The 13075-nt window shown below is 32.3% G+C and overlaps 1 protein-coding gene across 1 annotated transcript in view; it reads right to left on the reverse strand.

Annotated features, from left to right (window-relative positions):
• LOC408725 (protein sickie) overlaps positions 1–13075 on the reverse strand; it is a 130335-nt gene that overhangs the window by 7121 nt on the left and 110139 nt on the right. The gene's annotated exons all lie outside the window — the stretch shown is intronic.

The raw sequence follows: 13075 nt of genomic DNA on the forward strand, positions 1-13075 counted from the left end.
CGAAAAATAATTTCGGGCGGGACTAGAGAGTAAAGTGAAATTCTACGTGACCGACCATTGGTAACCATAAATACGCTTAGATGCGGGATAGGTTTCTGGTTTCTCGTTAATCTTTCCAGAACCCCAGACCTTCCACCGACAGTTTCAAGTATACTTCCCCTCTCCCTCCCATTTAAAAATGATCTCAAGCACAAAAAGCAGATGTTCATCTCGAGTTTCACCTCGATATAATTATTATTAATTTTTATTAAGCCCCTTTCACGCGTATGAAAAACTTTCCACCTTCGTCGTTATTTATTCGAATCTATGGAGAGAAAGAGAGAGAGAGAGAAAGAGAAAGAGTCGGTAAGGTAATTCGTCATTCGTATCCAAGACTCGTAGGCGAGCTGACCCACAACGCGACCCACACGTCGGCTCTTTTAATTTCTCTCTTCGCTTTTCGTAAGAAGGATGAGAATAATAATAATAATAATAATAATAACGAGAAAAATTCCACGAGGCGGGCATTCGTGGTACACAAATATCGGGTGGTATCCCAGGCGATAATTTTCTGCTCCACGGCTCTTCTTAGTATCAATTATTCCGACCATTTTAATCTCGTTTTTCGTAATCTCTTTCTTTCTCGCAGACAAACAATATTACAAATTGTTACGTGCGTAATTATAATTCGCACAGTGGTAAATTCTTTCTCACGAAATTTAGCCAGGGAACAAAGTTTTAATAAACGTAATCGCAGAAAAATTATCATAAATACGGATAATTTTCTTGGGCCCTTCACAGGATTCCTTCATTGCGTTGCTCCTCTCTCTCTCTCTCTCTCTCTCTCTCTCTCTCTCTCTCTCTCTCTCTCTCTCTCTCTCTCTCTCTCTCTCTTTCTCCGTCTTCCTGTACACGGAACAAGCTTTCACGCTCGTAACTATGATTGCAGGTTGCACAGACACGCGACGTTCTTCTTTCTTTTGTCCCGAATGTCAAGCTCGGGGATCGCATTGTTCGAGTCAATGCTCGAGTTCACTGCGTTCCGAATAGAGATATAAATAAAATGTATTATGAATGGCACGGAACGTCCGAACGTTCGTGAAATCATCGGATCGTTACAAAGTAAAGGAAAGATCGAATTGTTGCCAATTTTGTGACTCGAAAAAAATTAATCGAAGCTAGGGGAGACTAGGTAAATCCCTGGAAGGAACTGGAAGGATCTGGAAGGCCGGGCGTAAATACGATTCGCCTCCCACGCACAGCTCTAACGCTGTAACCGCCGAATGTGTCAAATATATATTTCTTTATCGACCGAGCACAATCCACCCACATATTTACTACCTCCTTCCGCTTCTTCCTATCCCCCATTTTGTTTCTCTCTTCTTAACGAACGAACGATCTTCGGTCTCGTTGGATTGTAAGTAAAAAAAAAATTCGAGAATTAATTTATAAAAATAATTAAAAAATTCGAATTAATTCGAATTAATCGACAATTGCAGTTTTGATTTTTCTATATATATAAATAAAAATAAATAAAAAATAAATAAAAATAAATAAATAAAAAATATATAAAATATATATAAGTTTTGGCTTTGTCTTTTTTCGTAAAAAACTACATTTTTTTTTTTTCAAGATTTGTTAATATTCTTTTAGAGATTTTAAAAAAATAGAGAATAAAAAAAATTGGTGGAAAAAAGGAATGCTTTTGAATTTTTAATTGGTGCGTTAAGGGGTTAATCTTGGATCCTCTTCGATTCAAAATTCAATCGCGTTACGATCTCCAGACGATCTCACTTCTTCGATGACTTTCTTAAGCTAGGTACTCAAAAATGATTTCACGCACGCATAAAACTTTTATATTTTTTTTGCTATCTTTACGTATAAGGAAAGAAAATTTGTCGAATATTAAAGCGTGCATCGTTGTTTTTTGTAATATTTTGCATCCTTCGTCGGAGCAAGTATCGCGATAAAATGCCGTTTGATGTCTTTCATCTTTCTTATTTCGTTTCGAGAGAAAACTTTACGATCCCAATAACGTGGGAATCTCGCGTCTAATCGTTCTTATTTTTCACCTTCTTATACCGCCTCTCTTTATTTTCATCGCTATTTTTCTTCTCTCTGTCGTAAATCCCACAATGAATAGAAATAATTTCGTTATTTAATAACGAAAAACTCATCTTGAGTCAATATCTCAATAACGTGTTCTTACATTCACAATCTATTCTTATTTTTCACTTTCTCTTACCACATATTTATCTTCATCGCTATTTCCCTTTCCTCTATCGGTAATTTCTTAACCGAATAGAAATAACTTTGTCATTGATGCCTTTCACCTATTTTCCTTTTCTCTTTCGTCGTCTTTCTCAATCTCTTAATGAACGCAAATAATTTCTATTATTCGATAACGGAAAAAAATTTATTCATTTGACAGCACATTATTCCACGCTTCTAAGATTATACGTACGAAGAGGTTAGGTTATCCATTGATTCCGCACGAATCCGAGTGGTGGCGGAGAGTCGCCGCTCGAGCGCAAATGGTTACATTTAAAATTAATTTCAAGTTTAAATTTTATTCTCCCAGGTAACGCGATACGCGCGTACCCTGTGGGAAATCGTGGTAAGTAAGAAGCGAGGCGCGACACTCGCGATTTCCGCGCGTCATAGGTGTGTCGAAACGTGAAACGACAGAGGGCGGGCATCGAGCGGCCCAGAAATAGCCGTGTCGATTTCGTTCCTTCGATGTTTTAACATTATCGAGGTATAAGAGGGGACGACAAGTGTATCGATACACCGATAACACCGATCCTTTAATTTGCCCTTCTTCTCGCGACTCGTTTCGAACTCCTACGTTTAATAAACATCCCACGGTCGACGCCACCGGCGATTTACGAGCTTACATTCGGGCGGCACGCACCGCCCACGCGTCAAACGCGTATCTCGCCACGGATGATAACTGGCGTGGTCGGACTGCTTCGCATCTCGATCGATTTGGAAACTGGCGCGTTCGTGTTGTTGTTGTTGTACCACTTCCAATGAACCACGATCGATGCGCTTACGAACGCTTGAAAACTTAACATGCTCGGCACATTTCGATTTAGCACGTGTCTTACGTATGTTTTACAAATAACGTAAAATGATTTTATGTACAAATTAATTGCAAAAATATTACGTTTTAATAATTTATATATATATTTATATCTTTATGTACGATCTTATGAAACGTATAGAATAATATAGTATCGAATTTTAGGTTAGATATTTTTTATCTCAAATTAGACGTCATATCGCGGATCGAACTACATTTTAGTCCGAGTTTGACAGTCGTGGAGATAGAAATATTATTTTTAAATTTTTCGAATTCGAAACATTTTTTAAATCATTATAAATTATCGATAAGATTTTTTTTTATAAATTATGGGCAATGATGATATATAGAGAATGGATTCTTTAATCCAGTCACATTTATGGATCAATTATAACTATCTTATATTATAATATACGCATTTCTATAATTGTTTATTTATTATATTTTGGAGAAATAATCGATAATAATATTGCTAATCCCATTATTTTTTTCAATCTTTGAACGATCGGTATGTCTTTTTTATTTTATAATTTTTTAATTGTTTTTATTGTTACTTTTTTAAAGTTTCCTTACAATTCTCAAGCTCCAGTTTATCGTACACGTTTGTCAAACTCGAGATGCTTTCTAATTAATTTTCTTGCCAAGAATAACCAATGACTTGTCACGTTTCGCATTTTTTTTTTCCAATAAAATAAATTCGACTACCTCTCTCAATTTGTAATATAAATCGTCCAATCTGTAAATTTCACTCTTCTTACGCGAATCATCGGATTCATATTCATACAATGAATAAAATATTTTTATTAACTAGTGTTTTAATGTTATATATCCATGTTTAAAAAAATTGTAATTTTTTTTATTATTTTCATTTTACATTTAAGTATTATAGATTTTATTTTTCTATATATTTGTATATTTAATTTAATTATATTTTTTTTATACATTTTCTTTTTTATTTTATACAAATTAAATGCTTTAAACTTTTTCTTATATATTTATATATTATTAAGAAATAATAAAATTCCTAAAAATTAAATCCACGTACAAGCTCAGAATAATTTTGTCCAATCACAACGACTGACAGTTTTAAGCGAATTAATTCGTCGAATAACCGTTTCTTCGATTAACATAACATAAGGAAAACCAAATTAAATTTAATTTAATTTAATTCCCAATTAAACGAGAAACTGTTATATTTGTAAAAAAATAATAATAATAAAATAATTTATTCAGCTCTCTCGAAACGCTCAACTTCCCACCGTCTCGTCTTCCTCCCGATATAATACACCCTGCGAGCACACTGGTAGTAGCTCATCTTTCACCGTACTCTTTCATTTCGATTTAACCCAACGAGCGCGGATCCACCATCCGCCACGCTCTCTTAATTTCATTAAAAATTCCCTCTAATCGGTATTCATCGCGTAGGATGACTCACCGATAATAAACGCCACGAGGAAGAGATACCTCCTCGAGAGAAACCCAGTCGCGATATCATTATCGGTTAACCGATTTCGAAAACGCAAAAATTCTCCAACCGTTTCTTTTTTCTTTCCCCTATCTCTATCTCGAAAGATGAGCTATCCTTCCGAACGAGAGTATTCGATGATAAATATAATTATATTTTACTTTAAATTATTTAATTTCCCCTTTTCGATTAAAATTATTTTAATTCTTAATCCAATCGAATCATCTCCAAGATTATATTTCGTTATATTTCGAAGATACGAAATACGTCGGTTTCCTGGCATCTCATTGGAGAGAGAGTCGAACGGTTGTTGCAAGCCTGGCACCTTTCGACGCCAGAGGACGAATGTTCCTAGCGCGATTCTCCGTTAATTGCAAGGCAAAATATATGACTCACGCGCATGCGCGTTGTAATTCGTAACTGGACGCGGTACCATCGATATTCGAAACACGCGCTCCCCACCATGCGGCGTCATCGTTAGCCGTGACGATACACGACGTCCACCATTTCCATTGAAAACCAAAGCTATAAATACACGCTTCGGATCGCCAGAATTTTCCCTCTCAATCTATCACGATTCGCCGTCTATCGCGCGTTAAACGCCCCCTGAATTCCTCTTCCTTCTTTCCTCATCTAATATTAATTATAAATCAAATCTCGTGGAAAAATTCGTACATTTACTGAAGAGGAAAAAAAATCTTGAAAAAGTGATAATTCGACAAATTTCGAAACGATGAGACTGTTTTCTAGAAATTTTTAGGAAGCGATTATTATGGAAAGGATATTGGAAAATATCGAGAGAAGAAGTTTCGGTTTATCGTCGCACCCCTCGACGGGTTTGGCGAGGGAGGGGAGGGGTCGAGCGAGCCGAGGCGAGTGTAAAAACTGGGCCGGAAGCTGGTCCCGCAAAAACGCACGTGCCGACGATGCGCCGTAAAATGCATCGTTCTGCACAGTGACGCGCCTTGTTTCCCTTAAGAGAGTCGACGAGCGTTGCCACAGAGTTTTCTTCGTTTCTGTAGGGGAATATTTACGGCCATGAATATTAAATCCTCCCCCCCCCCCTCCTCTCTGCACGTTTTAATCCACCTTACTACCAACGGGACAAACTTTTCGATTGGAATATAAATATACCTTTTTTGTATTCACGCCCGATGCGTTTGAAGTGGCATCCGATGAATATCGTAATTTCACGTGTTTCTCGCTCGAAAACTCAACACCGACGATTTGACGAGTCGGAGTCGACGACGCTCGAAAAGATCCGAGACTCTTTGACCAACCGAGCGAATAATTGGATAAACTCGGAGAAGTTAAATCGTTTCTATCTTCGAGGTGAGAAATATCGAGGAGGGAAGAGTTTCATTCGAGTGTTTGAATAACGCTTTACAGCTATTATAATTGATTATAATCGCATAATCAATTATACACTGTTCGCATAAACTCGTGTTCGTCATTACAATTATTATCACGTTACGAACGATAAATTATCCAAGTAATTTCAACAATTAAATTTTCCCCATCGACAGATTTAATACAATGAATTATGATTTGAAGCAAATCACTTTTTAATCTGACGATCGCTTATTAATTTTCATTAAAATTTTTTTCCCCTACTCGATAAAGATAATTACCCGTAACAAGAACTTGTTGAAAGAAATGACTAGTTCTAAAAATCTCGGAAAAAAAAAAAAGTTACTTCGAGTAATTTACTTATTAAAACGCTTGAATTTATTTATTTCGTTCGAAAGTACAATTATTCGCGATTATTACCACGTTCCGAACAATAAATAACTCATGGAATTATAACCTTATAATTAACCGTGTGTAAATTCGTTTTTAACGATTCCCCATCTCTATTCTATTATTGGTGTAAAATGATTAATAAAAAAAAAAAGGAATAAAATTCGCAACAAGCTCTTGCGCAATGTCGGTTTCGAACGAAAAGGGTGGAAATAACGCGGAATAGTTTCGTTCCGTATATAAATGTCTCTCACCGGGCGTACGAGACGAGATAACACGCGATGTGAACACGGCATAATCCTCGAAGCGTTGCGACCTGAGCGCTAACTGGGCTAACAGTTCCCAGGCCGCAGAAGGAACGATTCTCCATCACGAAACATTATACTCTCCGGGAGCGCGTAAGCGAGCACGGAAATGGATATTGGCACATGTGTAAACCTCAACTGAACACACACTAATTTTTACGTTAGTATTCGTTGCTTTCTTATTTTTCTTCTTCTTCTTCTTCTTCTGCGGACACGTGGATAAACGTTATATTCGAGTAAAAAACGATACGTTACAAATGCCAAACTTGTTATCGGTATTAAGTGAATATAACGCGGTTCAATTTTAACGTTCATTTTATAAACGAGCCTGGAATAAGTAGCAATAAGTTCTTACCACGCTACTGCGTATGATATTAAACACCGGGAGTGTTTATATCATATTATATTATATTAGAAAGTATATACGAGGCTGGAAGGAGATAAAAATAGGTCGAAACGGTGTCTCGTTAAATTCGTTATTCGTCGAGACTCATTTCTCACGAGATCCGAACAAATTTTGTTACTTAAACAATTACCTCTCGTATTTTATAAAGGCATTAGCCTTCTTCCATTAGCTCTCGCGCACATCATCTCTCTCTTTTCAACACACGCGTGGAGGATAATTAAGAAGAGAGAGAGATATTCTATATCGCGATCGCGATCAAGCAATTAAGATACGGGCGCGGAAAAATTGCCCATGCGTGTAAAAAAGGTTTTGTAAAATACTTTCGACGAATTTTATATATATATTATTATATATATATTATATATATATTATTTTATATATATATATATAAGGTTTTCACTTCCTTTCAGGGGAAGAAAAAGTGATATACTTTTAGAATCGATCCAATAGCGTAGCGGTTTAAACGGTTATTTCTACGTTCCATTAACCTCCACGTGTTATAATCCTCTTACAAGCTTTTCGCGATTCTATTCGAACTTTCTCCGGCCGTGCTAATGGGCCACGTTCTAACGTTAGAGATTATCTCTCTCTCTCTCTCTCTCTCTCTCTCTCTCTCTCTCTCTCTCTCTCTCTCTCTCTCTCTCTCTCTCATATGTGTATATATATATATATATATATATATATTTGCGATTAAATAAATTCGATCGATTCGTAGCGGAAATCTGACGCGTAATACAATTTTCGTAGATACCTGCGGCCGATTCGTGCGGCACTAATCAATCGGTTAATTGAATTTTCATCTTAGGCTTTCGTACGATTTCATAGGGCGACTTAACGAGATCAGAAACGTTTGAGCTTTCTCGTCGAACGCGACAAATCGATTGATACGCGAATTTTTATCGGAAATATATATATATATATATATAGTAGTATATAGTAGTAGTATAGTAGTAGTATATATAGTAGTATATATATAGTATTCTATAAAAAGAAAGAAAGAAAGAGATAAATTTTTTAAATAATTTTTTTATCGTTTTTTTTCGATCAATTTTGTAAAAAATGATGTAATAACGTATGTAAATCAATTTCTCTCGTTGAAAAGCAACGTATATATTATTTGCTCGTACATCAATCAGAAAGTAGGTAAAATGTGAAATGCACCTCAATAACCAGAGCTTCGACTTTTATTTGTATGAATATATATATATATGTATATTTAATATATTATGCTACCGAAACGTATATATGCGTCAGATAAAAAAATCGGTTGAAACTTTATACATACGGGTACAGTGTTTGTTATAGACGCGAACCGAGCGGTTGAGATTAAAGCGTATACGAAGAGGTTATAGATAGATTACGTGACTATGAATTTGCTACGAATGTACTTTTGTATTTACGGAATAATTTCGATTGTGCGCAAGAAAAAGACTGGCGCCGAATACCGGATCGATAAACGTTCCTATTGCTTGAAATTTTCCATGAAATGGAAAATTCTTCAAATTACGTATGATTTCTTGCTCAGCGCCGAAGAGAGAAATGGCTACCTTCTTTTCCATAGTAAGGCGAGTATAATTCCTACGTATAGCTCGGTAATAACACGGTTACGTCGAGAAAATTGCTTTATCGGACCGACGCACGTTCGATTCCTCTGTATTTTCTAGATTACACAAAAACGCGACCGAATCGTGTATGAAAACGAATGAATTTTTCTTAGCACGCGCGGTATTGCGTCGTTGACGCATGTGCACTTTTTTAATATTCACGCGAAGCGACGGATCCAATTAACATTTCCCGTACTTCTCGAAATTAAGCCGTTTCTTATTCACGCACGTTTCTAGGAGGATAAGTCTGGCAAGGTGGCAACCTTGGCAGCGAACAAAAGTAGCCGAGTTCACACTTTTCGATCTGGAATGCGTAATTTTCAGATAAGAACGCGCATGCCTTTAAGTTCATTACACTCGAGCGCGATGTTACTACGAGAATGGCGCAACAGTGTGTATATACCCACGCGAAAGATGAACACGCGATGACCATTTTAGTTTCTTCGGAAACCTGTTCTCACGTAATAAACAAAACAACAGTAGTAAAAGGCAACAGCAGTAGAGACGAGAAATTGTAGCTCGACGCGACAAACTTTGACGTTGAAGGTCAACAAAGTTGCCGTTCAAATTGGCGATATATTCGTAACGATTCCGACAATTTATCTCTTTTTACTTGGCGTGCGATGAGCGAGCCGCGCATGTGCAGACCACGCCAAGTTACTTACGACGCGACGCATAGATGGCACGATGAATCGTGAAAAATTGAATCAGGATGAATCACGAATTTATTCGAAAGTATTAAATTGAAAAAATAACTTAAAAATTTCGAACAAAATTATTTCGAGTAATTATTAAAATGCTTAAATAATATTTATTCGTGGCTATTATTATAATTGATCCGCTTTTCACATAACCTATTACAATTATTTGCGATTATCGTTACGTTTCGAACGATAAATCGTTAAAGTAACTTTATTCGTAACTTCGACCGTTAAAGTTTGCTCGTATCATTGTTCGTATATAAATTTATTTTTTTGAAAAATGAATTTCACATCGTATGTTTCATTTTTAAAAGGAGGGTTAAGAGAGTTTTACGGGAGTGAACATCGTTTAACGTAATACGGGGGTCGAAATGTTTAACCGAACCGTGAAACGATAAATCTTCGTCCCGAGGGGGAATTAGAGACTTTTACAACAGGATCTGGTATCCAAAACGAGTGAAATGGCTTACCACAAATCCCAGTTTTATAGTACGTTCTCTCGACTTTCCCTCGTACCCACGTGTTGCTGAATATTATCACTCACGGAGGTCACTGGGAAAACACAGATCGAAGGTTTTTAAGCTCGGATTTCCCGATACCTCCCATCGTACGTTTAGATGGAGAAAAACTAAAACTTCGGTTTTAGGGATAAAGAAGAAAGTAATTGAGTGAAATATAAGCGAGCTTATTCCACTTCGTCGAATTAAGATAAAAATAATGGGATAGTCGAAAAAATGGGGGAAAGGTCGTTTCTCGGAGAAGAAGTTGAAGTGGTGAAGAGAATGCACTTCCCTTGTGGCGGAGTTACAAGTGGACGCAAAGAGGTTTCTCGAGTGTATAGGTAATCGAATAGGTCGTTTTTAGCAAGAATTCTTCGCTCGATTTTCTTTTCGACGGACTTTTTCCATTAAAGTGTTTACATTTCGTAAAATGTGAACTAAATAAAATATAATCGTCGTTGAATCTTGCATCGATCTTTGAACGCAATTTTCGAAAAAGTATGAATCTTACATGTTACACATTGACATATTTTTTCATGGAATGAAATACATCGTTATTTAATAATATTCATTTATTAAATTAAAAATATGATAAACTCATCCAATTTATAAACATGAGAAATCCATCGAAGAGTTGTTATATAATACGAGTTATATCGTAAATTATGAACTGTTGGACGAACAATTTTAATACATCGACTGCCGCGCGTGTTTCTAAAGAAATCTCGTTCAGGCCACGCTGTATCAAGCGTAGTCCAGTATTTCTACCGATATTTTAGTAATGCGAGTCGCGCTGATGGTTGGAAGAATGATGTCTCGCATCATTTATTTCCATCGTTACTGTTCACGTCCGCAATAGAAATATCGATAGTAGTAATTGTATTGATAGTTTCTTATGCTACGATTAGAAAAAGTATCGAAAACTTGATATTCAACTTCTTCTAGGATTTCAGTTGTAAATTTTTTTAATAGTTTACGATTTAATAAATTATATCAATATTAAATTAATAATAAATATAAATATTTAGTAAATAATAAATAATATATAATGAATAATTTAATAGTTTTAATATATGTGAAATATTTTTTCAAATGCCTTTTACTTTTACTTTTTTTAATAAATTATTTTATTATTTTTATAAACAATTTTTTAAATAAATTATTTAATTATAAAAATAATAAATAATATATAATAAAAAATTTAATAGTTTTAATATATCCTATGGAATATTTTTCCAAATGCCTTTTATTTTTATAAATAAATTTTTTAATAAATTATTTTATTTTTATAAATAATTTTTTAATAAATTATTTTTTTATTTTTATAAATATAAAATAATTTAATATAATTTAATATAAAATAAAATAATTTTTTAATAAATTATTTTATTATTTTTATAAATAATTTTTTAATAAATTATTTTATTATTTTTATAAATAATTTTTTAATAAATTATTTTATTATTTTTATAAATAATTTTTTAATAAATTATTTTTTTATTATTTCTATAAATATAAAATTTATAAATATAAAATAATTTAATATAATTTAATATAAAATAAAATAATTTTTTAATAAATTATTTTATTATTTTTATAAATAATTTTTTAAATTATTTTTTTATTATTTCTATAAATAATTTTTTAAATAAATTATTTAATTATAAAAATAATAATAAATTATATTAATAATTTATATTAATAATTATATTAAATTAATAATAAATATAAATATTTAATTTAATTAAAATATTAAATTATTTTTTTATTTTTATAAATAATTTTTTAATAAATTATTTTTTATTTTTATAAATAATTTTTTTTAATCTTTTTATTTTTATAAATTTTTTAATAAATTTAATCTTAAAAATAATAAATAATATATAATAAATAATTTAATAGTTTTAATATATGCTACGTGGAATATTTTTTCAAATACCTTTTATTTTTATAAATAAATTTTTTAATAAATTATTTTTTTATTTTTATAAATAATTTTTTAATAAATTATTTTTATTATTTTTATAAATATAAAATAATTTAATATAATTTAATATAAAATAAAATAATTTTTTAATAAATTAATTTATTACTTTTATAAATAATTTTTTAATAAATTATTTTTTTATTATTTCTATAAATAATTTTTTAAATAAATTATTTAATTATAAAAATAATAATAAATTATATTAATAATTTATATTAATAATTATATTAAATTAATAATAAATATAAATATTTAATTTAATTAAAATATTAAATTATTTTTTTATTATTTTTATAAATAATTTTTTATTTTTATAAATAATTTTTTTTAATCTTTTTATTTTTATAAATAATTTTTTAATTATAAAAATAAATTTAATTATAAAAATAATAGATAATAAATAATATATAATAAATAATTTAATTTATCCTATGTAGAATATTTTTTCAAATGTCTTTTATTTTTATAAATAATTTATAAAAGAGCGTCTTAATTCACTTGCCGCCAAACTATACAAATTTATAAATTTTTACGAGCGAACGAAACATTTCAACAGTTATGAAAACGTCTCAACAGTTTTAATTTATATATTTAGATAGGTTGACGAACGCTTTACGTACGCATTTCGATAAATACGATATATCTTTAGCTTATCTTTATTCGAGGAAAATCGACCAATCATTGTTCCGGGAAACGAAAATATTTAAACAGATAAAAAAAAAAAAAAAAAAAAAATTCTGAAACATCTGCGAGAACACGGACACGGAATATCATCTCGTTCAAGATTGATTATCGGTTAGATCCATTGGACTCGGGGAGCAAATGTTTTCTTAGGGCGACTACCTGCCACGGATATATGAAGAACTTCTCCCTTGGACGGAGAAAATTTGAGAAGGGTCCGGTGTGCTACCGTGCGACCGAGGCTTATACGAGCCCTTTTTCACCATTTCCATTTTTGCCTGGTCGAGGGAGGAAAATATACGTCCGAATAATTTTCGACGACGAGTCACGTTTTAAGAAAAAAAAAGAATAGCGCGACACGAATTTTAATGCCGCCCTTACGTTCCAAATTTTCTACACGTGTTTCGAAAAAATTTGTTTCCACTATTAATTTAGATCAAGCGATTAATGGAAGGTTAAACGATTCTCAGATATCGAATGCAACATTATTTTTATGAAAAAAAAAAATATAATAAATAGTGAATATTATTAAAGAGAAGGAGAATTGAAATAATAATAATTCATTGCATTTTTAACGTTTGAAATACCAAAGACATATTTTAAATAATATTTGAATTATATC

The sequence above is a fragment of the Apis mellifera genome, linkage group LG3 (assembly GCF_003254395.2).
Source record: "Apis mellifera strain DH4 linkage group LG3, Amel_HAv3.1, whole genome shotgun sequence".
Classification (NCBI taxonomy): Eukaryota; Metazoa; Arthropoda; class Insecta; order Hymenoptera; family Apidae; genus Apis; species Apis mellifera.